The following is a 26,749-nucleotide window of genomic DNA, read 5'->3' as shown; positions in this document are numbered from 1 at the left end:
ATATTGCATGTGTATGCAATTAAATATGATTAAAATGCTTTTAAATGCTTCAGGCATTTTTGAAAAGGCTTAAATTACAGGTTAATTTTTAATTTATTTTCAAAAAGTAATTTTGTTTACCTTTAGTTCCTAACGCGAAACACATGAAAATACTATTGAAAATTAAAATGTGAATCAAACTCGAGAGCATAAATATGCGAATGAAACTTAAATGAGGATCGTTGCTTGGTTGATTATTTAATTCAATTAAGGAAAACGTACTCGAGGGCTATCTGTAAAGGGAAGGATGCTTTCGTGGAGAACCTTTTAAGATAAACTATTTCGTCTCTACACATGAGCGAATGTGGAAGAAAACTGGTAAACTCCGAAAGTGTTTCTGCAGATATGTAAAAAAGCTTTTTTTTTTTAGTTCTTACTTAATTCAATTTTTTAGTTCTTTCTTAATTCTAATAGTAAACACTGACGTAAACAGGTCTTGTTCACAATAATGATTTGCACGTGGGAACATCACACCTGTTTTAATGCAATATATAATGTCCTGAAACATGTTGCCTGTACCTAATACAATAGATAACATCTTGAAATATAAACCTGCACAACTATGTATATCATGTAATTTAATCCATTTTACTTGAGCTAATTTAAGTTAGGAGTGCCTTTGATGCCGCCGGTGGTGGCAGTACTTGTAGTGCTCGCTGGAGTCACAGTTTGTATAAACGTGAACGTTATGATCACGATTCTCGATTATCTTTTATTTACGAATTGGGAGAGCATCAAATTAATCACCTATCAAGAGTCAATATATTCATTTTCACGTAAAGAACTCAAGAATGACAAGTTCCAATTGAAATACAGTAAGATTTAATGAAGAAACTATTTACAATATATACATTACTTAAACACGAAATTTACATGTAGTATAAAATTACCGTGGTACTACTTTTGTAGACGGTTGCACGGATTTTTGGCGATTTACGTTAGCGCAATTGTTGGCGCGGTTTTTACAGTCGTCAGCCATCCTGAAAAACGCCGTTTTTACGTATTTCACGCATAGTAAAGTATTCGAAACTTAAAAAAAATAAATATTGTTAAAAATAATGGATTCATTTTTTGTTGAAAACGTTGTTTTTTAAGATGGCTGGCAAATGTAAATAAATACATTTACTAAGAGTATAAAATGCTAAAGTAAGGTTAAATTATTACTTTCATATAATAGAATAAAAACACCGCTATAAAAATATTGCGCCAACATTTAATTGGAATAAAATATTATTTAAATTGAATATTAAATTAAAAACATCATACCAACGTTTAAAAGAATTAAAATTTTTCAATTAATTAAATTCAAATCCTTTAAAAATAAGTTTTATAAGATATAATTATTTAACATTAAAACATATATGGCAATAAATATCTCAGGAATTTTTGAAAACAAATTAAATTTTTTATAAAAATTGAAGTATACAATTATAAAGTAAATTAAAAATATGTACTTACATTTTTTTAAAGTATTTTACCTGTTGTATACTGATAAGTACCAGAAAAAAAAAAAAAAGATCTTCATCTGTGATCTACGTCTCTAGCACTTCATCAAAGAAGCAATTAGCGAGGTTTCCTCCAAAAATTTAAAATAAATTTCCTCTGACCCTTGTAACAATAAATAAATCTTTGATTAGGAAAGCAAGGTTGGCCAAAATAAGGTCTCAAACGGCAATTTTTTTATTCTGATACCAATAATTCTTGGTATACCAATAATTTTATTCTGATACCAATAACAACATTCATATTCGAAACGGACACATCCATTCGCTTTGAAATCTGAAGAATTCGAAGAGATGAATAATAAAATTTTAAAATGGCGCAGTAACGCACAAATATTCAGTAACCAATCAGAGAGCTGATTACATCACGCGTAGAATTAAAATTATTGAAATAATCATTCATAATAAAATCATATTTAAAAAAATGCAAAATTAAATTGTATTTTAATATTTAACAGCCATAAATAATGTTTAAAACATTAGATTAAATTTATAGATATTAAAACCAATTTTAAAATAATGTGACGTCATTCATTGCATCATTCACAACATAAAATTCCATAAAATATCATAAACAATAAAATTTGTATTTCAAATAAAAATGCAAAATTAAATTCATTTTTATTATTTTGAAGTCATAAATAATATTTAAAACACGGAATTTATGCGTAATTAAACGCATTAATTTTAAATAAAATGACAACAAAGTATCAGTTACGATAAATAACTTGTCCAGCAATGGGTTTACCATAAGTCGTATCGCTCGCCAAAAAAAAAAAAAAAAAAAAAATCGCCAAAATTCGTGCAACCGTCTACCAAAGTAGCACCTTACCCGTCATAGGGCCAATATGTAATATATCAAGAATAATATTGTAGTTATTTATTACCGCTATGCGGCCAAGAAGAGATCATTTAAAGCGTCCCACTCAAAACCAAACTGAAAGAATTATTATTTTTTTCCCTCTGCCGCTGGTCACGTGACCTAGTCAGCGACAGATAATGAAGAATAAAAGAAAAATTTACTCAATCGGAGGCGAAACGAAATAATTTCAACACAGTTTCCATCACGACTCGAGGAAGGATGCCAGAACGTTGTTAGTCTTCTAGTTAGTGTGTGGGGCTAATATCTATTTACTTAGTGTAAATATTAGGTGGCCTCCTCACTTCTACATAATTTAACCTGCATAGCAAACTCTACCACTGCTGGTTTTCCCGGACTTACGTTATTGTTGAAAGAAAGACGTGTTGATGCTTGAACCTGCATTTTATTCATTTGCCATCAGCAGTCGCCTAATAGCCTTCACCGAGTGGGGTAGTTTTTAATGTCTGTATTTGTTGATCAGGTGATCAGTTCAACGCCTCGAAAGATATTATGGTTTTAAACCTCTTTTTTCAGCTTTTCATAGGTGCTAATACGAACACTCGACAAACAGAGCTATTTCAGAGATACTCGTTCCTAGTGTTCGCTATATCACAATCTGGCTTTTATCAAACATGTTATACGTAGACGTAATCAAAATATAACATAGATCAAAAATCTGATGTGTACACCACATGGCTTCCTTACACAGAATATAAAATTATACGCATTTTTCTTGCATTTCATTTAAACGTATTGGATTCAATTAAATCTACTTCGTCGATAGCGCATAAACCACAATAGAATAAATGCACTGTTTAAAATTCACTATATTGGTTTACCACAGCGACACTCTGGCGCTAGCTTCACTTAATAGCGTTACATTTTGTTCATATTATAAATCACGTCTATGTCTATGTCTATGTCGTAACACAATTAAGAGGCAATCGGCTTAGTGCGGCCTTTACCAATATATTATAAGTAGGGTGTCTTTAATGATGACTTTAACCCAGTAAGAGGAAACGTACTTTTTGCACCTAGTGCAGAGTCTCTAGAAGAAAATTTATGCGTAATTAAACACATTAATTTTAAATAAAATGACAACAAAGTATCAGTTACGATAAATAACTTGTCCAGCAATGGGTTTACCATAAGTCGTATCGCTCGCCAAAAAAAAAAAAAAAACTTCCCGGTGTGAGGATCTGCAGCTTGAGGATTTCTGCCGCTCGGCTATGCTTGTCTTGAAAAAAGCTGCGAATTAATCTTGATCTGCAAAGTTCAAAATAATCTCGATGCCTTGAAAAGCTAGACAACGTTTCTGCATATTTGATTTAACTGATTTAATTCTCTGAGTTATTGTGGTTATTGGTTTCATGAGATAAAGGGTTTTATGATCTTTGAAAACGTTAATGATTCCTGCTAAATTTTTCTGCGGGTTCTTCTGCTTAACTTTGTCACTGTAAAGATTTTTAGGCATTTCTTGATTAGTTTGACCTGAAGCTTGAACGAATTCAGGTAAGTCATCTTTAGTGGGAATTTCTTGTGGTCTTTCTATCTTCTCTAATTGATTGAAATATTATAACTCAGAATGCATATAAATTTATATCATTTGAAGAATTATCTAATCGTTGCCATATGTTCTATTCAAATACCATAATAAATCTGAAACGATGTGTAAAAGAAATTAAGCAAACAAAACAAAAAAGAAACAGTTTTTCACAGACGATTCAGTATTTCACGTTCAATTAATTCAGTTCTCACTTCGCGACAAGGCAAAAATACATAAAAACTCAAAATATCTGTATTAAAAATTACGAAGTAAATCTTAAACACTTATTTTCTCGAAAAAATTCCAGAAAGGATTAAGCATGATTTAATTCGCAATAATAAATAAAGGCGTTATCTTTGTTGTTGCGAAGCTTCTCTATATTGGCAACAAATCCGCTATTTTGCAAAGTTTGAAATGTAAACAAACATGTCGGTCATCGCAAAATTCATTAGGCTTAGCTGCATTTAAACAACTTTTGAATTGTTGATAACTCCCCAAATATTGCATGCAGATTTACTAAAGGCATAAAAACCTTAAACGGAAGATAAGAGCAACATAATTCAATCATTTTTAAAGCAGAAAATGCGCAAATCACAAACATATAAGAGTAAAGAAACTGAGATCACTGAGCCGTTTAACAGAGTGGATATATATATATATATATACGTTTATATACGTTTATATACGTTTATATACATATTTATACATATTTATATACGTTTAGTGCGGCCGATTGCAACCAAAATACGAAGTGCACATCTACATGTTATAGCAGTTCTACATACAAAATGTCGACGTTCTGAGGCTACTCGTTTTTGAGTTATGCGAGATATGTACGTACAGACGCCATGAAAAATTATCTTCAGAATTCATTTGAAATCAGTTTTACAATTTCTTTAGGGGAAAATAGTCTTTTATTCTGTCCTCACGTGCAGATGTCACGCAAAAACATCGTTAAATTGCATTCGATAGCGGTGAAAATGGATATTTTCGTTGAAATATGCTGCCTGAAAATTTTCGCGATTACTATACTTCCTTTTTACTTCGTACAAGGAAATAAAAAGACGAAAAGTAACAGGAAAAAAATAATGGTCTTCTGAATGGAATAATTTTCACTGCGTCTCTCAATAACTCGTTGAGAATCTTTTGGATGTTTAGGTCAAAGCTAACATAATCCAGAATCAAATGTTTTAAAGCAATTCGAAGATGTTTGAGAGCCTGGACTACATTTAGCGAAATTGAATTTGCTTCCAGTTTGATCAGGAACTGAGATCTCAAATTATCTGGATTAAGAAGTTTCTGCTCTGTGGACAGTAACAGATGCGATTCAAATAAATTCAGTCTTTGTGGAAAGGTTTCCATTCGTCAAAGTTTCAATTAAATTTATTAACAGTTAATTTGAATATGCATTGAAAACTCGCCAAGATTTTATCGGTGGAGAAATTTTATGTTCTGCGCTAATTTATCAATATCGAGCAAGTTTTAGTACTTTTAATTTTCGATTATTGACGTCTTATATACTGAAAAACTCCTTAATATTCCCTGTGCTTCGGAAGATAATTTCTATGCTTTTGACAATAATAAAGCTGCTTGTTCATAGTCACCAGTTTTAAATGAATAAGTTTATATACTTGTTGTTAATAGGAATTGCTATGCAGCAATATTAAATTATTATCGAAACACATGAAGGTACGTTGGAAAAACTTATGTAAGATTACAGAAGAACTAATGAAAACCTCATTACCTCAAAAATACCTTAAATATATTATATTACTTCAAAATGTTATCAATGCTTTACCTGCAATGTCATTGCGCCTACATATACGCGGTCATAAAATACATATATGTTAAATATTTATAATGCATTTTAACATCTTCATTAAAAATTGTAAAATACAGAAAAACATAAAACACCAAATACAGTAAAAAACAATTTAAAATAATTTTCACTATTAAATTTAAAGTTTCTACGCAGAAGCAAGCAAGTCTGCCAGCAGGCATAAAGACAGATTTTTCGGTGCACAAAACTGAAAGTTTACTGTCCATCCGATTCGGCAAAAAAACACTGAAGGTACAAGAACTGACATATGACATCTACTAAAGAGTACTAAGGGAACCCTTCTACTAAAGAGTTTCAAATGTAAACACATGGCAGCTACGTTAGGCTTCGTAGAACAACTTCTAAATTGTTAATAATTCTACAACTATTTCATGCAGATTAACTAAAGGCATAAAAATCTTAACCAAAACATGAGAACAAACTCATTGAATCAATCTCAAGGCAAAAAAAGGCACTATTTACCAACATATCAGAATAAAAACTAAGCTCACCGATCCGGGTTACAGAGTGAGTTTTAGACGTTTATTATATTTATATACGTTTTTGTTACCGATTGCAACCAAAACGGGAGGTGCACAACTACATGCTATATTAGTCCAGGTACAAAATTTCAACTTGATTCTACTTGATTTTGAGTTATGGAAATTATATATATACGTACGTACAGATGTCACGAAAACTATCTCTTCTGAATTTATTTTACAATCCGCTTTAAGGAAAAGAGTCCTTTATTACAGATGTCACGCAAAAACATCTCTCAAATGCATTCAAGATCTGTCAAAATGGTTATTTTCGGTGAAATATGATACCCAAAGCTTTTCTTTATTTCGCACAAGCAAGTACAAACTGACAGCAGACAGTCTGTTACATTTGATCCAAACGATCGCTGGGTTTAGATGGCTCGGACTAAGTTCCTAAGATTCCTAAAGCTCCTAAGATTTTTAAATATTATGTACACAACGGGTCAGCTATTTTATTTAACAGATTCGTTAAAGAATCTCACCGTTATAAAATGAGACAATACTGGCAAAAGTAGATGAAGCCCGTTGATTTATTTGAAAAATAGCAACTTTAGCTGACTTGATTTTCTTCTTATTATTTTCATAATATTATTTCTTGCGTTCTTTCCTTTATACAGCTAAACATTCTTTACTAGCCCAAAGGAGCCTTAGGCCAGAAGGGCTAGTAATCTCAGAAGGGCGTTTTGAGCTGAATCACTGAAAACGGTGTATCAGTTTCCAAATTGTTGCCGCCAAATATTCGACCTGTATTTTACTTAAAGAAATTAAATAATAAAGAATCTGCATGAATGTATGTATGTTTTTTGCATTGTGAAAAAACAACGGTACCTACAGGCATCACGTTTTTAATAACGTAGTCCTCCACTCAAATATAGACACCTGGAAGCCTGGATTTTGAATTTCGAATTTATTTTATAATCTATTTCATATTTCGTAAAATTCTAACGAATGTTTGATTTACAAACTCAACAATTTCAGAGTGATCAGAGGCAACACTGTATAAGGTATTTCTCCCACCTTCTTGGCGTGCCTTCGTGGTGTAATGGCCAGCACACTGGGCCGGTATTCCAGAGGTGGGCGGTTCGATTTCCGACGAAGGCGTTGTTAATTTTCAATTCTTATGATTCCAAAAATATATATCTAATGTCTCTACAGTGGCGCCCGAACTAAAAGTGCAGTGGAAGATGACTCTCTACTCCCAGGATTTGGGCGATTGTGTCCCCTAGAAACCCCAGTCGCCCTTTAAAAGGGGGGAGTATTTCTCCCACCTTCTTGACGTGCCTTCGTGGTGTAGTGGCTGTTCACACTGGGCCGGTATTCCAGAGGTCCGAGGTTCAATTCCCGGCGAAGGCGTTGTTAATTTTTCATCTTTCCTGCTTCCAAAAATACCTAATGTCTCTACAACTGTACGAAATAAAACATTTTTATCTCCAGCGCGCAAGACTGTCTATTGGGAATTCAGTGATTCTTAGACTGAATGTCAATTCATGTTTGCTTCGTTGTGATGAGTTAGCTCTTCTATTATGCTCGCATAAAGTTCAGCAGTTAGAAAGGAAAATTCAGCTTAGCTTTACAGGTAATTTTCAAGCGTTTGTTCTTAAAACAAAAACAATAACTACATGGACGTATCCTTTTCAAAATATAGGGAAGCTCATTTTCTGAACGTATTGAGGAAAGGAAAAGTTACGCGAATGTTTTTTGAATGTTCAGAACCTGAAATTAAAACGTTAGGGGGAAATTTGTATGAATATTAATTTGGTATTCATTTAGACTGATGAACTTGCAATTTAGAACATTAGGTTTCTAAAAGAACCTTCAGAGTGATTAGACACCATGCTGCATTACTTAAGGTGGTATATTTCATTAAAACACTCACTTTTCATGGCATTTCTTAAATAAATATTTTATAAAAAGAAAGAAAAAAGTTGTCTAAAAAGAAAATACAAGCTCAGAAAATTAAAAAAAGAAAAAAAAAGTCAGGTTGTAGAAGACCGCGGAGGCGTCCGTAGGTAAATCAAATCTTGCACCCTCGCCTTCGTATAATGAGGTCAGAGATTAAAAGAGGCTTTTAATTGCTTTAAGGCCCAGAGAACCGAAAATTCCATCCACGTGCGCATTTTCTTTTCGCTTCAATTAAATCTCAAAAATTTAAAAGGCTTAATTGCTTATTTTTAAAAGAATCTCGCCTTTCCTCGTTTAAGTTTCCTCATTAAATTTCCCGCTCATGATGTTTGGCGTGGAGAGTTGAGTTGTTTCTTTACCTCTGCTAATGACTCGCAACGCGCGCCTAAATTGGTGGGTAACAAACGGGGTGTCCTTCAATTAGTGCTAAAGGTCGAATCTTGCTGGTTAATAATTATTGTGTTCTGCTTGTTAGAGGGGACAGGGATAATAATTAGTTCCGAAACCTTCTCTCTGTTTCGAAGCGCTTTAATTGCGAGCTCGGAGCCCGGTTTACGCCGTAACGAATTTGCATGAATATGGATTTTGTTTTTCTTTCTCCTCTTCGTACGAGCAATGAAGGAATCCGTTCTACTGAGAAAAGGATACTAATACCTTAATCTGCAAGTATTGCATCCAAAGAGTGCACCGTAATTATTTTCGCACTCGTCGAATATTTACATAAATATAATTCTCTTAGAATATATTAAAACATAAACATAAGAATTAAGAAACCGGATGGATTTCTATGAGGCTGATCGGGAAGATATAAGAGGAAAATAAAAGCAATGACTTTTTGCTAAAGAATTTACGCTAAGAAAACCGAATCTGATGTATGCACTTTCAAAAATGGCCATAAATTTGATGTAAAAGGAAATTTATAGAACATCATGATGTATATAAATATCATATAAAAACGATATCCATCCACTTTTAATGTATTAAAAATTAACGTTTTTCGTATTTTTCGATTTACCAACTTTTATGAGGTTACCAACAACGATGTATAAAGGAAATTAAGCAAACAAAACAAAAAAGAAACAGTTTTCACAGACGATTCAGTATTTCTCATTCAATTAATTCAGCTCTCACTTCCCGACAAGGCAAAAATACATAAAAACTCAAAATATCTGTATTAAAAATTGCGAAGTAAAGCTTAAACACTTATTTCCTCGAATAAATTCCAGAATGGATTAAACATGACTTAATTCGCAATAATAAAAGTAGGCGTTATCTTTGTTGTTGCGAAGCTTAGTTTCTCTATATTAGCAACAAATCCGCTATTTTGCCAAGTTTGAAATGTAAACAAACATGTCGGCCCTCGCAAAATTCATTAGGCTTATCTGCACTTAAACAACATTTGAATTGTTGATAACTCCACAAATATTGCATGCATATTTACTAAAGGCATAAAAACCTTAACCAGAAGATAAGAACAACATAATTGAATCATTTTTAAAGCAGAAAATGCACAACTTACAAACATATAAGAGTAAAGAAACTGAAATCACTAAGCCGGGTAACAGAAAGGATATATATGTATATGTTTGGTGAGGCCAATTGCAACCAAAATACGAGGTGCACATGTTATAGCAGTCCTATGTACTAAATGTCAACGTTCTGATGCCACTCGTTTTTGAGTTCTGATGCTACTCGTTTGATACATACGTACGTACGCCACCAAAAATTATCTTTAGAATTTATTTTAAATCAGTTTTATAACTTTTTGGAGGGAAAAGAGTCTTTTATTCTGTCCTTACGCACAAATATCACCCAAAAACATCGTTAAATTGCATTCGATAGCGATCAAAATGGATATTTTCGTTGAAATATGATGCCTGAAACTTTTCGCGATTACAATACTTCCTTTATACTTCGTACAAGGAAGTAAAATTCTCTTTCAATGTTTGTGGGAAAAAGTCAATATATAGATACAAATAAAACGCAGAATATGAAATGCGAATGCAGATGAGATCAACAGAGCTAGACTTCGAAAGTTTCTGTAAGAAACTTGCAAGCACACTCCTGTTACTAAATATAATGCAAGGGTAGTGATACTTGGAACACGAGTTAATACTATTAATGAATAAAATACACTCATTTTATGCTAAATAATTTTAATGAAAAATATAATACTTTTCCTTAATCTTCTTTACATAAAGTATCCGTAACGTATTTATGCTTAACATTATTTTAAAATATATTTTTCTAAGGTGGAAGAGTATTCACCGAAAGAAACTTATAGTTCTAAGGATTCCGTGAGCTGACCAAGTTTGAAGACCATTGATGTCTAGTACTATGTGTAGTGCTTGATTCATGCACGGTATATATTTCACACACTGCATTTTAATTTTATTATTAAACTATATTTTAATAATACTAATTAATAAATAAAATAAAATCTGGAAGCTTTCAGATTTTACATTACTCCCGAAAGGGCGTTTTTTTAACGTTTTGTGTGCTACCTTTATTTATTAAATATCATATTCTTCGCACTTAAACCATCAAATTCAATTCAACAGCATTATCGTATGAGCATATCTTTAGAAATTCCGATACAAAGCCTCGCGCACTGGAGATAAATTTTTTTCCCGTACAGTATTGCCATTGCTCGCTTTGAAATAGTTGAGTTTATTAATCAAAATTTCGTTGAAGTGTTACAAAATAAGAAATCGATAATAAACCAAATTTCAAATTCCAAATTCGGACTTCTAGATGCCCGTGTTCGGTGGAAGATTACATTATTCAAAATTTGATGGCTTTAGGTACGGTTGTTTTATCGCAGTGCGAGAAACATACATACATTTATGCAGATTCTTCATTATTTAATTTCTTGAAATATAACACAGGACTCTAATATTAGGTGAAAAATATGAAAAGTGAACAGGCATTTATAGTGAACCAACGCAAAATGCCAAAACGGAATTAAAAGCCCTTCTGGGCTAACGCCCTTTGGGCTAACAATGGGAATTTTTATGAGAATAGTTTAATTATTTCCCTTTTATTTCTTGTTAGAATTATTTGGTATATGTCTAAGGTTCTGGGATGAAATAATGACGTATAATAAGGTATCAATGCATATAGGAGTCCTATTTTTTATCTAATTGGATGACTGAAACATACCTAAAATGGCGGTTCTTCATTCTCATATGGTTATGATGGTGAGTGATATAAAGTTCATCTACATGATAAATGATATTATTTCTTTTTCAAAGAATCACTTTTTCATTACATTCTAACAAAAACGAACTCTTAGCTATCAGCAGTAGTGCAAATTAAAGTATGAGTATTTCGCTCCCTTCGGGATGAATACTTTTGTTCATCTCTATTTATCACGAAAGCAGATACGTCTATCTAGTTGAGACCAGTATGGGGAAAATATACATATTATCTTTTGTTATTTAAAGTGGTTAAAAGAAGGAGACGGGAGGATTTCATTCGCTTAACATTTTATCATTTTCAGAGAGTGTTTATGCATTTAAAGAATGATCCTGGGTTGTTTAATTAATGTTCAGAATGTATAGCGTGTTCTTTTAGAGGTTCCATCTGATAGCTTTTTGCTGGACTACATATCCACATCGTAATTTCCGCGAGAGAGAAAAGATTTTTTGTAAAATTTCCAGGATTATTGATTTTAATACTCTTCCTCTACTTTCTAAAATTCATCTATCGTGGTGGGTTTGCCCTAAGAAAGAACTCTTTTCAAGATACCAAAAGCGCAATGTGCCCTAGATGAAATTCAGGGAACTTTGCAAGAATATGTTGCAAATGAACACTGCGAAAAAAAGGGGGACAGTTATCTATATCTCGTTCTACTGGGACGATTGACGAAATTCAAATTGCGTTTTTCGTATCTTGAAAGCGCAACTCCGGATATATATTATATTTATATATAGCATTGTTCTAACACAGGAATTTTGACACAAAATCGGACATTTTTTCAGAAGACATACCAATGTTTTTACATATTTCGATTCTACGACTCAAATTATGCCTAGATATTAAATTTTGTAATTGTTGGTGAGAAATTTATGGAGGAATTTAAAACTTTATCTTGGCGCATTTTTTTCAGTTTGGGCCAAGAATAATTCACTTGGCGAACTTCTTAATTTAGGGCACCTATTTTTCTTTCCCTTTTCACGTTGTGCAAGAAAGGAAAAAAAGTCACATCGTCCCTACTTTCAAATAATTTTAACAAGGAGCGTAAACAGCATTAGATGTTATTATCGCTTTCAACAAATATGCCGAATTTCAAATCGCGCCAATATATAAATTCACGTATATCTTCGGAAATTTTGAATAAAAAGCTCTGATTCTTTGTAGGTATGCTTAGAAATACATGTACTTTAAGATGATAGTAAAACTGTTAAATGTTATAATAAGTTTTTCGAAAAATTTATTATAAATCATAGAATATGGGAGAATTATATTTGATTAAGCCTAAATTTCGAATTCTGGGAGAAGGAATCAAGTAAGTTAAAAAAAAAGATATATTAATAAATATGTACGAAATTCAATTAACATTGACAAGCTAAAAGTTTGAGAATTTTTTTTACAAACTACTCGTGCGATTTTTACAAAACTTGGCAGGTTGACATAACTTGAGTCGTAGAATTGAAATATGGAAACAAATTTGCATGCCATTTCAGAAAAAGTACTATTTTGTGTCAAAATACTTGTACTAGAACAATGCTTTATATAAATATAATACACGTCCTAAGTGGCGCTTTTGAGACATGAAAAACGCAATTTGAATTTCGTCAATCGGCCCAGTAGAACGGGAGATATAGAACTGCCCCCCTTTTTTTGCGCAGTGTACATATACAATATCTGTATCAGTCTTCATATTTTCAAGGAATACAGTGGAACTTTTAGAAGCATGACTTATTGTTTCGTCTTGATAAAGTTTCACTCTTTGAAAGTCACTGAGATAAAGAAATGGAATTTCTTCTGTAAAAACCAGATGTAAAACATTATCTTGATAATACGTTGAATTCATTTTAACATTTTTGTTTCTACTTTTTATTTTTAATTTCTTAAAGTAAGAAAATTCTGCTTCCGTCATAAACACCTTACTGAAACTTTCTTCCTAGTTTATACAATATTTTCTCTTTGTTTTCGATAATAAATAGATCTTTTTAACTGTGACATTTAGGTAAACCCATGCTTCATTAAGGATAACAGTGCTAAATAGTTTATCTCCTGCTAAATGGTTTCCTACAGGGCTCCACAAATTTTTCTATGTTGAGATACATGGCTTCGCAAAAGCTGAAGAACATTATGTTTTTAAACTTTTTTAAGGTGTAAATCTTGGTTCATTATTTTATTTATTGTTGGTGCAAATATATTAAAGACTCTACGATTGATTTCTGCATAAGTGGATCTTCTCTTGTTACAACAATTTAACTTAGAAGAAAGCGTTAGATACAGTACTTACTTTTTTCGGGTATTCGTTTGGAGACTTCTTTCCATATAGAGGTAACGATTGACGATTTTTCCCTTTCCGATTTATAATGTTGCTTATTTTGCAATTAGAAATTTTAATACCATGCATGTTACAATATTTTTGAATTATGGAATAGGAATATTTCTCTTCGGAAAGTGCGGAAACATATTCTTCAATAGACAGCTTGTTCACATGCGGCAATTTGAAAGGAGAATAAACTTAAAAGTAGCGGACGATATTTCTCCTTTCGAACAATAAGCTATTGCCAGAAATCTTTATTCCAAAATATTTGCTTTTTTTCTTAATTCTTTGTCGAAAACGTTGAGTGTAAAATCCTCTGTAGCTTGTGTGATAAAAATGTTTCATTTTATTTAAAATTATAAGTTACGAAAATGCAATCATATTTACAAAAATGTATTATAACTCTTTCGCGAAATTTTCTATTTTCATTTGATGTGCATAAACTATATAAGGGAGGCAAAAGTTACTAATGTTTATGATATCCACTGAAGATCTTAATCTCTTTTTGAATCATATAAATATTATTAAATTTTTTAAGTAAGCTGTAAAACATTTATGACTTGATCCTTTACACTTCTTCTTTCCATTAGCCCTAATCAGGATACAAATTGATCAGGATACAATTGAATCGTATTCAAGTCGAGGGTTTTGAATGTAAGTGGGACCTTCTGTTCAAATTCATATTAAATAAAAAGTTATTTAAAAACTTTCTTAGAACTTTGTTGTATTCCATTTAGACGGAGAGACAGCTTGCTTGTCAGTCTACTAGGGTCTGAAGGACTTTTGAATTAATATTACATAATTAGTATTCTATAATGCAAGCAAAGTCTGTTACACAAAAGTAATTATATTTTGCTTTCTGTTACAATTTATTATTATGAATTCATTTTAATTTTACAATCGCTACTCAAGTTAAGTGAATTACTAATTTATTTAATATCATTCGGCTTCTCGTTTGTAGGAAATTTTTTCGTCACTGAATCTTTTTCTTTAAAATCAAGGCTATGTTTTAAATCAAATTAGTCAACTATGGACTCTCATATCATAGCATAGGTTTCTATAAATTAAAGTTCATTCAGAAACCTTTCTGAAAAGCGGTTATCCCAATTAAAGTTAATATCATCATAATGAGCCATTTTAAACTATTTTAAAAGCTTGAAATGCATACATAAAAATTATTTCAGCCATTCTGCTCACTGCTAGGATGCCTGTATAGGCAGCTTCTCTGCCTTAATACAATTCACGATGGAAAACGTGTTTTACTAGTTAGTAACAATACCAATCATGAGGTATTTTGAAATCGAAAATTTTTACAGCATTACACTTGGTTTATTAAGAGTTTACAGAATTCTTTTAAAGTGGGATTGTTTTAACTTTTAGCTTGAATATACGATAAAAATTAAAACTGAACTAATATAAAGAATTAATATAAAGTGACCAGGAACTTGCTCAGCCAGCCACTTTAAATAGTTAGCACGAAAAAGGAAAAAATATGTAATGATTTTAATGAGTTCACGTAGAATCATTTCTTAATATTTAATATTTCTTATTAGACATCTAATGATTCAAATGATGATGATTCGTATATAAATTCATGATTCGTATCTAAATTCTCATGATTCGTATCTAAATTCTCATGATTCGTATATAAATATACACTGAAGCGCCACTGAATTAGGGATAGCAAGTCAGTAACAAGTTGCGCTTCCTCTGGCTTTAATACTGGCTGCCACATGACGAGGCATATATTCAAATAAGTTTTCGGAACCATTCTTCCTTTATGACTTGCTAAACATCGGATACAGCTGTCCATAATTCAGAAAGGGGCGCTAGTGTTGTGCGGTGTGGTTTCACACCTTTCTTCAAAACATTCGAAACGTGCTCAGTAGGATTTCAGTCAGGGCTTCTAGGTAGCCAATTCATGATAGAAAAATCAGAGAAACGCTCATTCAACCTCACAATAGCCAACCGGGACCTGTGAGAGGTGGAATTATATAGCTGAAATACTCCATTTCCACGTGAATGACTGGATAGCATAAATGTGTGGAGATGATCGCCAAGGAATTCTACGTACCGAATCATATTGAGGGTGGTTGGTACAAGTACCTATGATCCGAAACACTGCCAGAAGAAAACACCCCAAACCATGACTGAACCGCCATGGCCCTATACAGTTCCATTCTGGCGTGCAAGATCCATGGTTTCATGAGCCTCACGTCGGTGTTAAATAGTAAAAGTCGAGACTCATCACTCCATGCTACTCCTTTCTAGTCCTCTAGAGTCCATTCTCTGCGTTCTGTTGCCCAGGCAAGATATGCATCTCTGTGGCATACATTGATAAATGGTGCTCTCTTGTGCCTATGGCTCCTGAAGCCCATATGGCGAAGCGAGCTTTGCACGATCTTTTTACTGACTATACGACTAGCGCCTTGATTCAGCTGAGTGGTAATCTGAGCTAAAGCTTGGCTTCGCTGGCTATGTACAAGACGGCTGAGCCGTTTCACACCACTCTTGTTCAAGACTAGCTGTCCTTTCCAGTTTGCCCGATCGATAGTTTTTGCCCACCATCCGTGTATTCTCAGTATACGCTTGACCCCGTCGACCTCGAAAATCCTGGCCTTCTGACGATTTCGGAAATTGAATGGCTCATGCGTCAAGCGCCTACTGTCTACCCTCGATCGAAGTTGTCTAAATGAGAAATTTTAGCCATATCGGCAATTGAAACGACTGATTAACAGCAACCTTACTACTAGTTATATGTGCAGTTACCACAGCGCCCTCACATGAGCATAAATGCGGCACAGCGCTACCAAATTTGCATACCTAGGCCTATCTCCAATTCAGTGACACTTCAGTATATATATATATACACTCACTTTGTTACCCGACACGGTCAGCTCACATTTTTATTCTTATATGTTGGTAAATTGAACATTTTTCACTTTAAAAGTTATTGAATCATACTATTGTTATGTTCTAGTTAAGATTTTAGGCATTTAGTTAATGTACGTGCAGCAGTTTCAGGATTATTAAAAATTCAAAGTTTTAAGTGTGCTACCTCTAAAGAGGGGCCATTTATTTAAATTTGAAACTCTTAGTAGAATAGTGAATGAAGTCAGTTGGTGCACCAGCTTCAGTATCTTTTTGTCCAGTGGGACTAAAAGTTAACTTTCAGTTTTGTGCAGTGAAAATTTTGTCTTCGTGCTCGCTGGTCGAATTACATGTTTTTGCATAGGAACTCTGATTTCAATTGTAAAAAAATGTTTTTTTAATGTTTTTCAGCTCTATTTAAATATTTTAGTTTTTTCTATATTTTTTAATTTTTAATGAAGATATTTTGAGTTTTTAAGTATTTTTCCCTTGTCGCGAAGCGAAAGCTGAATTGATAAATTAGAAATATATCTCTAATGTTTTCATACAAATATAAAGACAGAAGGATATAGAGCAGCAAACTTTCGATCCCCTTGAAGTTCAATACAATTGAGTTCGACTGTATAATACTTTTACAATTCGAAATAGGTATAAAATGTTAATGGTAAAGTACATCATTATCACTATTAGAAATCATGAAAAACATTAACTTTTGACAAACATAACTGCATTTTAAACGATATATTTTCCATTCATAAACAGAACGGAAAATTCTGTACTCGGATTCCATGATTAATTTAAGAAAAATAACTTCTTTAATGGAATTTTATATTAAAGTACAGATTTTTATGCTAAAACTGCAGTAAAATACTGTATAAAGGAAATGCATTTGTATTAGGCAATCCAGTAATATGAAGATTCTCGACTTGTATCGTCGAGACTGCTGGAGAAGATACGAAATCTTATTTTTCTCTCGTATTCTATCTCAATTTCCCTTACCGATTTTACATGCGAGTCATTACTGTGATGGAAGGAAAATGTCCCAAGGGAAATCTGGGAAAAATTGCGCTTTCGAACATATTCTTTCTCGTCACATAATACAAGACCCATCATGCATTAGGCGCAAACACAAGAGCTTAAAAAATATCGAAAACTCAATGTCGAGATAATATCAACCGCATCCATTAGGATACAAGATTATATCGAAGTATTATTTCAGAATTCTTTTGATAGTAATGTATTTTTAGTGCTAACGGGGCTGTATAACCTATTCTATAATATCTTATGTCATTCTAAGGTTGAAATTATTTTTAGTAGCCCATAAATAGATACGTTTATCAAAACTGAGAAAGAAGGGATATTGTATATCTAAATCAAGGGTTTCCAAACATTTTCTTACATCGACCTCTTTTAAAGGAATGTGTTTCTTCATTGATCTCCTATTTTTCTCTATTATACAGCAGGGAATTTATTAATAATACAAATAACTACACATAAATAACTTTAAAAAATTATATTAGGAACAGGAACATAAGTTAAGAAAAATGTTTTATTAAATGTATGTTTTATAATTTTTCTATTATTATTATTATTATTATTAATTTTACAAATAAAAATAAATTTCAGAAACAATATCACAGGTTCCATTGGCTCAAAACTTCGATTTTGATGATTGTGATGGTTGCGCTTGATGCAATAATGTAATTTTTTTAAATATTTTACATAAAACTGCTTAATTTAATTTTTAAATCCCCTCGAACTTTTGAAACCATCGTATTTTTGGATTATGTGTTTTCTTGTGTTCTTACGTTTTACTTTTTATATTAAACATTTTTCGTACAATGTTTATATATTTTATAAAAATGTTAATAATTTTTAAAAAGGATATTAGAGTATCTTTTTCCTTTGTGTATATTTTATATGATTCCTTCTTAACTTACAGCTTTATATCAATAAGCAATAGCTTATCAATTTTTTTAATAATTATTTTTTGTAATCAATGATATCTTAATTACGTTTGTACGGTTCTGTTAATTTTACTAATAATTATTAGCCTAAAGGGCGTTAGCCCAGAAAGGCTATCAATTTCTGTTTGGCATTTTGCCTTGGTTCACTATAAAAGTCGGTTCACTTTTCATATTGTTGCCACCAATATTAGAGCCCTGTGTTACATTTAAAGAAATTAAATAATGAAGAATCTGCATCAATGTATGTATGTTTCTCAAATTGTGATAAAACAACGGTACCAACAACCATCAAATTTTGAATAGCCTACATTTAGACCCGAATATGGGCATCTGGCAGCCCTAATTTGGAATTTGTTTTATTATAAATTTCATATTTTGTAACACTTTGTAACACGAATTTTTGATTAACAAAACGATTTCAAAGCGAGCAATAGCAACGTTGTACAGAAAAAACATTTTTATCTTAAGCGTGAGAGACTGTGTATCGGAAATTCTATGCTCATTTTAAAATTATTTTTCAATATTACTGTTGAATTGAATTTTATAATTTAAGTGGGAAGAACGTGATATTTAATAAATAAAGGTAACACACAAATCGTTAAAAAACACCTCTTTGGGCGTAATGCAAAATCTTAAAGCTTTCGGGTTTTATTATTTAAAAAAAAAATTTTAACCTTTTCGTTCTTTTATTATTTCCCTCGCGTTTCATCGCCAGTATGTAAATCAGTTAAGTTTCACGAGAGTGTATTTATACTGAAATAGCGAAAGGTTTAGTTAGAGCGTGTTTTCACTATTGAGAGCGCACGTTGTTAATTTTATAGCTGTTGAACTGAATCTCGGCTTCGCATTCTTGGCGCCGAAATTAATAACTCATCTGTGTAGGTTTCTGTGTCAACCTGCTATGTTAAACGAATTATGTGTCTTGCACTATTATTTGAATTAAGTCAATACATTGTCTTGCAAGTTCCTCACACCACAAGTAGTTGGTGACTGTGTAATCACGTAAGTCCATGCCGTATGTGCCGTCTGTCTAAACTATTGTGTTCAATAAAATGATCTTCTACTCCATTCCTTTGTTGTGTTCGCTTTCGAGCCTTTGCGAGAAGTCGCAACTTAGACTTTTTACGTAGCTGTAGCTACAGTGTATATTAGCAAAGAAGATTATATCCCGCTCCCTGATCCATTTTCAGTACTTATTCGGCTATCGACTACTTGATCATCATTGACCCCTTTAAAATCTGATCTGCTCCAGAGGGTCAATACCCACCATGTCGGGACTTCCTGTTTTAAATCAGGGTGTCAACCGGTTTCGTCAAATTTTTCTTGAAATCTAATTTAAAGAGTAATCAAACAAAAACATTTTAAATATTTCTCTAACATGTCCAAATTCTTTAAATGCTTAATGATCTCGCCTGGCTTGAAAACAATAAAACAATTTCTGTCTGTGGATTTGTTCGAATCCCGCGAACGGGCTGGCTGCATGGGCGTTTTCGTGGTTTTCACCATATGTAACGTGTATACGAGCCAGTTTACCTTAGAAAGTCCTCCATGAAGGCATCCCTCCCCTTAGGCAGATAGCCCTCGAGGCTTTTCCATAATCACACACACTGTCTTTGGATTTTTTTCAAGTATAATATTTATTAATTGCTCTTTTTTTTCGGGAAAAAATTTAATGAATTGCTACCTTTTCTATTTTTTAAATATCATTTTTGTGCGCCGTAAAAGGTATTATAAAAAAGGCGGCTGGCTTTACTTACTAAAATATTATTTCTGGATATGTACTACCAGTTGCAAAAGTGTTTGTCGAAATAAGATAAAGAACATCAGGCAAATCGTTTCAGTACTTTACGCAGGAGTGGTCTAATGATATTATAAGGTTAGTGCTTGGGGATCCAGGTTGAAATAATCATTGAGCTGCCTTATATCGGGTTTCAGTATGTAACATTATAAAGTATTTCCTTCCTCCTTCCAGCATGCCTTCGTAGTGTAATCGTAGTATTCGAGAGGCACAGGTTCGAGTCTCGGCGAAGGCATTGCTTCATGCCTCTTGCTTCAAAAAAACCTAATCACTCTGCTACATAATGCTTAACTTAATGTTTGATCAGAGAAGCAACATTTTTATCAAGTAAAATGTTCATTGTATCTTTAAGTCTTAATAAATACAAAAAATTTCATATATTCATCTAGGAAATCTGCGGAAATTTTCAAGAACGAATTTCATGACTTCTCAATGCCTTTTAAAAAACTACATCTCATTACTCGATCGCTTTCAAGGATCAGCATGAGGGGTGTTTAAATATCAACAGGAATTTTCATGCTATTTTCAAGCAAACATTTCAACATAGTGATGAGTCATTGGATAAACACATACATATTTGAACTACTTAATAGTAATTCTATAACATTTATGTTTACGTTGTAAGGATCTTAAGTTTTACTAACGTTTATTTTTATTTTAAATCTTTACTATCACTTCTTATTTTCTACTTCCGGCCAGAATTATAAGCGTTAAGGTTTTTATGCAAAGTTGTCTGGCGAACGCCAAGTATTTAAGTTGTGGCTTTTTGCCAAGCGAGAGAGAGGAAGCAGTTGAGTCAAAGCAGGCCGCTTACCTTAGAAGTTACGCAGTTGCTGTTTGCCTTCCAGGCCAGAGGTTTTAATCCTCTTGATAAATTTTAAAACGTATTGTAGTGTTCACAGTTCTCTGTACTACATACGCTTCCTGTTAATATAAGGCCAATCTTCCACGTTTATTAGTTTAAAGTTAAATTAGAGTTTAGTTTTATTTTTATACTTTTACGTTAGACCCCAAGTAGTGGGTCAGTGTATTCCGAAATACGGAAGTTATTGTATATAGAGAAAAATAAAGGGTTTTGTATACCCTTCATGTGTATCCTGTCTACTTACCACAGTTAGTGAACATAGCTTTAGTAAGCTCTCTGTTCCGAGTCAGGTCCTTGTATGTTCCCGAAGAAGGTAAGAAGGAACATTGAACCTGATAGTGGCGCCCAACGTGGGGCAATTTTCTTTTCACTTTCTCCTGCCTCTTATTGGCTTGCCCTTGTACTTGTCGTTTTTTCACCTCTGGAGCTTGTGCCTGGGGTGTCTGCCGTGCCGGATCCTGCAAAAGATCTGAAAATATTTGCATTTTATTACGATCGAAGTAGGGCTTGATTTGATCAATGTTTGCGGAACAGGTTTCACCATTTCTGGCTTTTAACACTACTACAGCGTGAGTTATTTTTTCTATAACATATGGTCCTTTCAAATGTGAAAAATTAACGGCATGTTGATATGTTCTTATATACAATGTGAACTGTTATTTTAAATGTTAAGAAATACCGTGATATGGTAAAAGTGAATGTTAAAATTTTTTTATTCGTGTGACTGTAAAAAGACTAAAGCATGGCGGATATGTGTTAAAGGTTGAATGATGTAGTTAGGCTCTCTGACGCTACACTTTAGAGTTAGACACTTTCAGAATAGTACCTCAGGGTTTAGAGTTGAAATTAGGGTGTGTTAAGAGGTCTTGTTATGTTGAATTTTAACACGTTAGTGTTTTGATTGTAGGAGGAAGTGTGGAACACGTAGACAGAAACACATTCGTGTTTGGTGTTCTTTTACAACACATGTCAGAGAGCACGGGGAGAGATAATTAAAATAGTCATGAATGAAATAAGAATGTTAAGAGAAGTATAATTATATATGTTACTTGCCATTTCATTGTGTAACATTTCATTAAACTAGTTTTCCTTCCAGATCTCTGGAAGGAACCAGAATTGAATAAAAGCTCCTGTTTAGATGCAGTACAGATGAAAAAAAATTGTTGTATATCCTGGGAGCTGCTGTTGTAAAAAAAACAAATTTCTTTCTTTTAAATTTCTAGTTTCTAGCGAAGTATGTTTGTAAAAGATTGGCCTCGCGTTAGATTCTAGAGCTAAAAGTTTTCAACAAGGTCGTTTTAGACCTCAGTTTCAAACTAATTAACTCTGGCGGGAAGTATGTAAGGATCTTAAGTTTTACTAACGTTTATTTTTATTTTAAATCTTTACTATCACTTCTTATTTTCTACTTCCGGCCAGAATTATAAGCGTTAAGGTTTTTATGCAAAGTTGTCTGGCGAACGCCAAGTATTTAAGTTGTGGCTTTTTGCCAAGCGAGAGAGAGGAAGCAGTTGAGTCAAAGCAGGCAGCTTACCTTAGAAGTTACGCAGTTGCTGTTTGCCTTCCAGGCCAGAGGTTTTAATCCTCTTGATAAATTTTAAAACGTATTGTAGTGTTCACAGTCTCTGTATTACATACGCTTCCTGTTAATATAAGGCCGATCTTCCACGTTTATTAGTTTAAAGTTAAATTAGAGTTTAGTTTTATTTTTATACTTTTACGTTAGATCCCAAGTAGCGGGTCAGTGTATTCCTAAGTACGGAAGTTATTGTATATAGAGCAAAATAAAGGGTTTTGTATACCCTTCATGTGTATCCTGTCTACTTACCACAATTAGTGAACATAGCTTTAGTAAGCTCTCTGTTCCGAGTCAGGTCCTTGTATGTTCCCGAAGAAGGTAAGAAGGAACATTGAACCTGATAACGTTTTACTAACGAAATGTTGTTTCAGTTTACTTTGTTCTGTTTTCCTTCTTCTCGCTTCTTCTTTGCTTCTTCTTGAAGTTCTCTTCCTCCAGAATTTATATAGATTTGAATGTCTAGTAGTTTTAATATAAAATTTAGAAATTTACGAATAAGAGTGTGACAGTTTGGTCTGTTGTCCGTTGCCTTGCCAATTAAAACGTTTTTTGTTTTGCCAATTAAAACGTCTGTCTGTTTCGCTGATGCTGATGTTGCTGGAAATCGTTTAGATTGAGGTTAGATACTATTTTTATACATACGTGTTTCAATTTCTGTCGCGATCTATGTTAGTTTGTAGTCTCTAGTCAAATTAGATTTAAGTTATTGAATGCATTTTTGAAAAGAAGCTTTGAGGTTTAAACAAGTTCCAGGTTGGCTGGCAAATTTGTGTTTGTTTATTTAAATTTAATCACTCGTAATTGGTAAGGTATTATAAACCTGAAATGTTTAAGTCAGTGTCTATTTGTTTTGATGATTGGATATTCTGCTGGTAATAATACACCTCACAAAATATATGGTTTCACCTTACTTCTATTTCAACTCTTTGTAGCCTTTCCTATGCTGATTTATTCAACCTTTTGTATTCCGGGTCTCTTGTTTGCCTCCCTTTTCTTTTCTTACTCCTATTCTCCGCTTGGGAACTTCAGTCGAGACTTCATCATGTGAGGTGCCAATGAGGCTTTAAAAGATAACTGAGATGCACTCGTTGCATTTACTGTCCGGGAATCGAACCACGGACCTCTGGAATACCGGTCCAGCGTGCAGAACCACTACACCACGAAGGCACGCTAGGAAAGTGGGAGAAATACCTTATACTATGCATTCTTATTTGAAAGACGTTTTCTTTTAAAGACATAATCTTGCAATAGTTACCAGTTGTTCATTCATGACTACTTTTCATTTGTTACGTCCTTATTACAACCGCATTCTTATAAAATTAAATTATTCGCAAAATTTTCCCCTCCCTTTTCCGACTGTAAAATTTATTAAAAAAGAGGGGGAAATACAAGAGAAAAACCGACAGTATCGTAAACTGTGTCACTTATTTCAGTAAACAAAGTTTATCTTATAAATTCCTCTATATATCTTAACATCCCTCGTATATTACAAAAACTGATTGTTTTATTTATTTGACTGTGAGAAGCAGAGCTCATTGTTATTAAATTATAGCTGAAATTCACTAAAATGTTAACTATGCATATCCGCGATTCTTCCATGTAAAAATGGGAAATACCCTAAATTTAACTCATTCAAGTAACTAATGAGGCAAATAATTAATTGATGACTGAAAGAAAAAAGATATGGTCATTTATTCACTATTATATAGAAATTAATGAAAAGCAAGTTTTCTTACAAATAATAATAAGCAAATGCAGTATAAGCATACTGATAAGGTGACACGATAGATAGAAGAGCAAACTCGAATAAGGGCGTATTGGTAACAATATGCTTGGAATAAGCTTAATCCCTCAAGACCGACAAAAGAAGAAGGAAACGCTGCTTCAGCCAACACCCCCGCCTAGAAGTCACTAACTGTATCCAGGGGGTTCTGCTTCAGCCCTCGCATTTCGTAATTGCAAGAATTCTCCAGTTCAATTTCAAGTCATTTTCTCGCCTATCATTAAAATGGTATCCGGACATAATCCCGACAGCCGAAATCCCGACAAGCCAGAATCCCGACAGACGGAATCCCGACAAGCCAAAATCCCGACAGGGTCGAAATCCCGATAAGCCAAAATCCCGACAGGGTCGAAATCCCGATTGTCCAATATCCCGACAGGGTCAAAATACCGACACGGGCGAAATCCCAATAAGGCCTAATGACCCCTTAACATACTTCCACAGCTGCAACTAGTATATGCTTTGATGACTAGCAAATCTGAAGAAAATTACAAAAGATTATTCCAAGATTTAATTGATTTCGCTGAAGAAAATAATATTGAACTGAGGCCATCTAGAATTAGTGATCTAGAAAAGGCAGCTATAAATGCTCCGCGCACTCAAAATGCTGTCGAGGATTGGCACAGAAGATGGGAGACCTTAATTGGACGGGCCATGTTGGCGTTTATAACATCATAGAAGGATTTCAAAAAGAACAGGAGCATGTGGAAAAGCAAGTTGAATGTATTCTTCGCGGAGAACGACAACCAAAACGTAGGAAGGTAGATGATGACAGAGAAAGGAGAATTATGACTGTTGCGGACGATCGTGATAATCGACCTGTGATGGAACATCTTCGTGCTATCGCTCACAATGTGTCTCTGTAAATATGTCTTTTGCATGTGTAAGTGATGTTTTCTTTTTCTTAATAAAAAGAATTTTATAAATCTTCATTTCAAATTTTAACGGTCATTTCAATTTGTTAAAAATTATTTAAGTAATGACATAATTTTTATAATTTTTTGATTTAAACTTTTAATTAGTAATATGTAACAGTTAGTTAAAAATTGTATTTTATTAAGCTAAATTGAGTGTTTGTATTTAGATATTAACTTGTCGGGATTTTGACCGTGTCGGGACTTTGGGTTGTCGGGATTTCGGCCCTGTGGGGGTTTTAGACAGTCGGGATTCCGACTGTCGGGATTCTGGCTTTTTGGGATTTCGGATGTCGGGATTATGACCCAGACTCCATTAAAATCTATAGTTCAGTTCTTAAAGATACTATTTCTGTTTTCAATTCTTGGGGAACTTATAACATATCTTGTTAGTGTAGCTCGAGATCTATCGGCCCAAACCAATAGAGTATTAAGTTTTCGCATTAAAGAAACATGAATTTTATGTCCGGAAAGTTGAAATTTACAAAGCTTCAAATGTTAATCAAAGTTGTAAATTTAGTCACAATTTCGACTTTGATCTGCAAAAGTTATTCAGAAAGCTTCTTCCACCGAAGAATTAGATTTTCTTGAAGCTTTTCACATTCATAAAAATTTACCGTATTTAGTTAATGTCTTTAATCCAATCCTACCTAACGCTTTTAAATCTTAAATCTCTATTATCTTAATTTTTCAAATTTCGTTATTATTTCTGCTAACAGATGGCGCTACTCTCTCGACTTCCTTAGGGTATAAAGTATAAATTGTTTGTAACTTGGTTTTTCAGTTGCAGATTTCTTTGCTGCTGATGAAGAGGGACTTTGTTCGCCCTCGAAATCGATACAATTTCTATGCAAAAAATCTACGCCTAACACAGGTTATTGTTTCACTTTGATTATTTATTCGAGGAGTGTTTCTCTTCCGTCTTTATCCAAAGGTTACTCCGAGCAATTTAAAGCGAAGTTGGCTCAGAACGTCACTGGCGTAGATTTCAATTATTGCCAGTTATAATGCAAGACCGAAGACAGGAACTCTTATCTTGAACAGCAACCTTAGTAACGTGGCCACGACTGGCAGAACACTCTCTGTCTTAACAATCTCAAAACTTCACTTAAATACACACAAACTAACTTGCATTCTGGTAGGAAAACGGAAAGACAGAAGGGACAAAGTATATATACAACAACTGGTTATTCAAATTAAAGAAACTTCACAAATTAAATACGTTGAAATTTACAGTTTAATATCATTGACAAT

The 26,749-nt window shown here is 33.2% G+C and overlaps 1 long non-coding RNA gene across 2 annotated transcripts in view; it reads left to right on the top strand.

Moving 5' to 3' along the window:
* Positions 1 to 26,749, top strand: part of LOC146993719 (uncharacterized) — a 285,520-nt gene that overhangs the window by 221,746 nt on the left and 37,025 nt on the right. The gene's annotated exons all lie outside the window — the stretch shown is intronic.

This window comes from Stegodyphus dumicola, chromosome 12 (assembly GCF_044657685.1).
Source record: "Stegodyphus dumicola isolate Sdum_Otavi_A_Nest chromosome 12, ASM4465768v1".
In the NCBI taxonomy this organism is placed as follows: Eukaryota; Metazoa; Arthropoda; class Arachnida; order Araneae; family Eresidae; genus Stegodyphus; species Stegodyphus dumicola.
The sequence above is the reverse complement of the archived record's forward strand: the minus strand, read 5'-3'. Positions and strand labels throughout refer to the sequence as shown.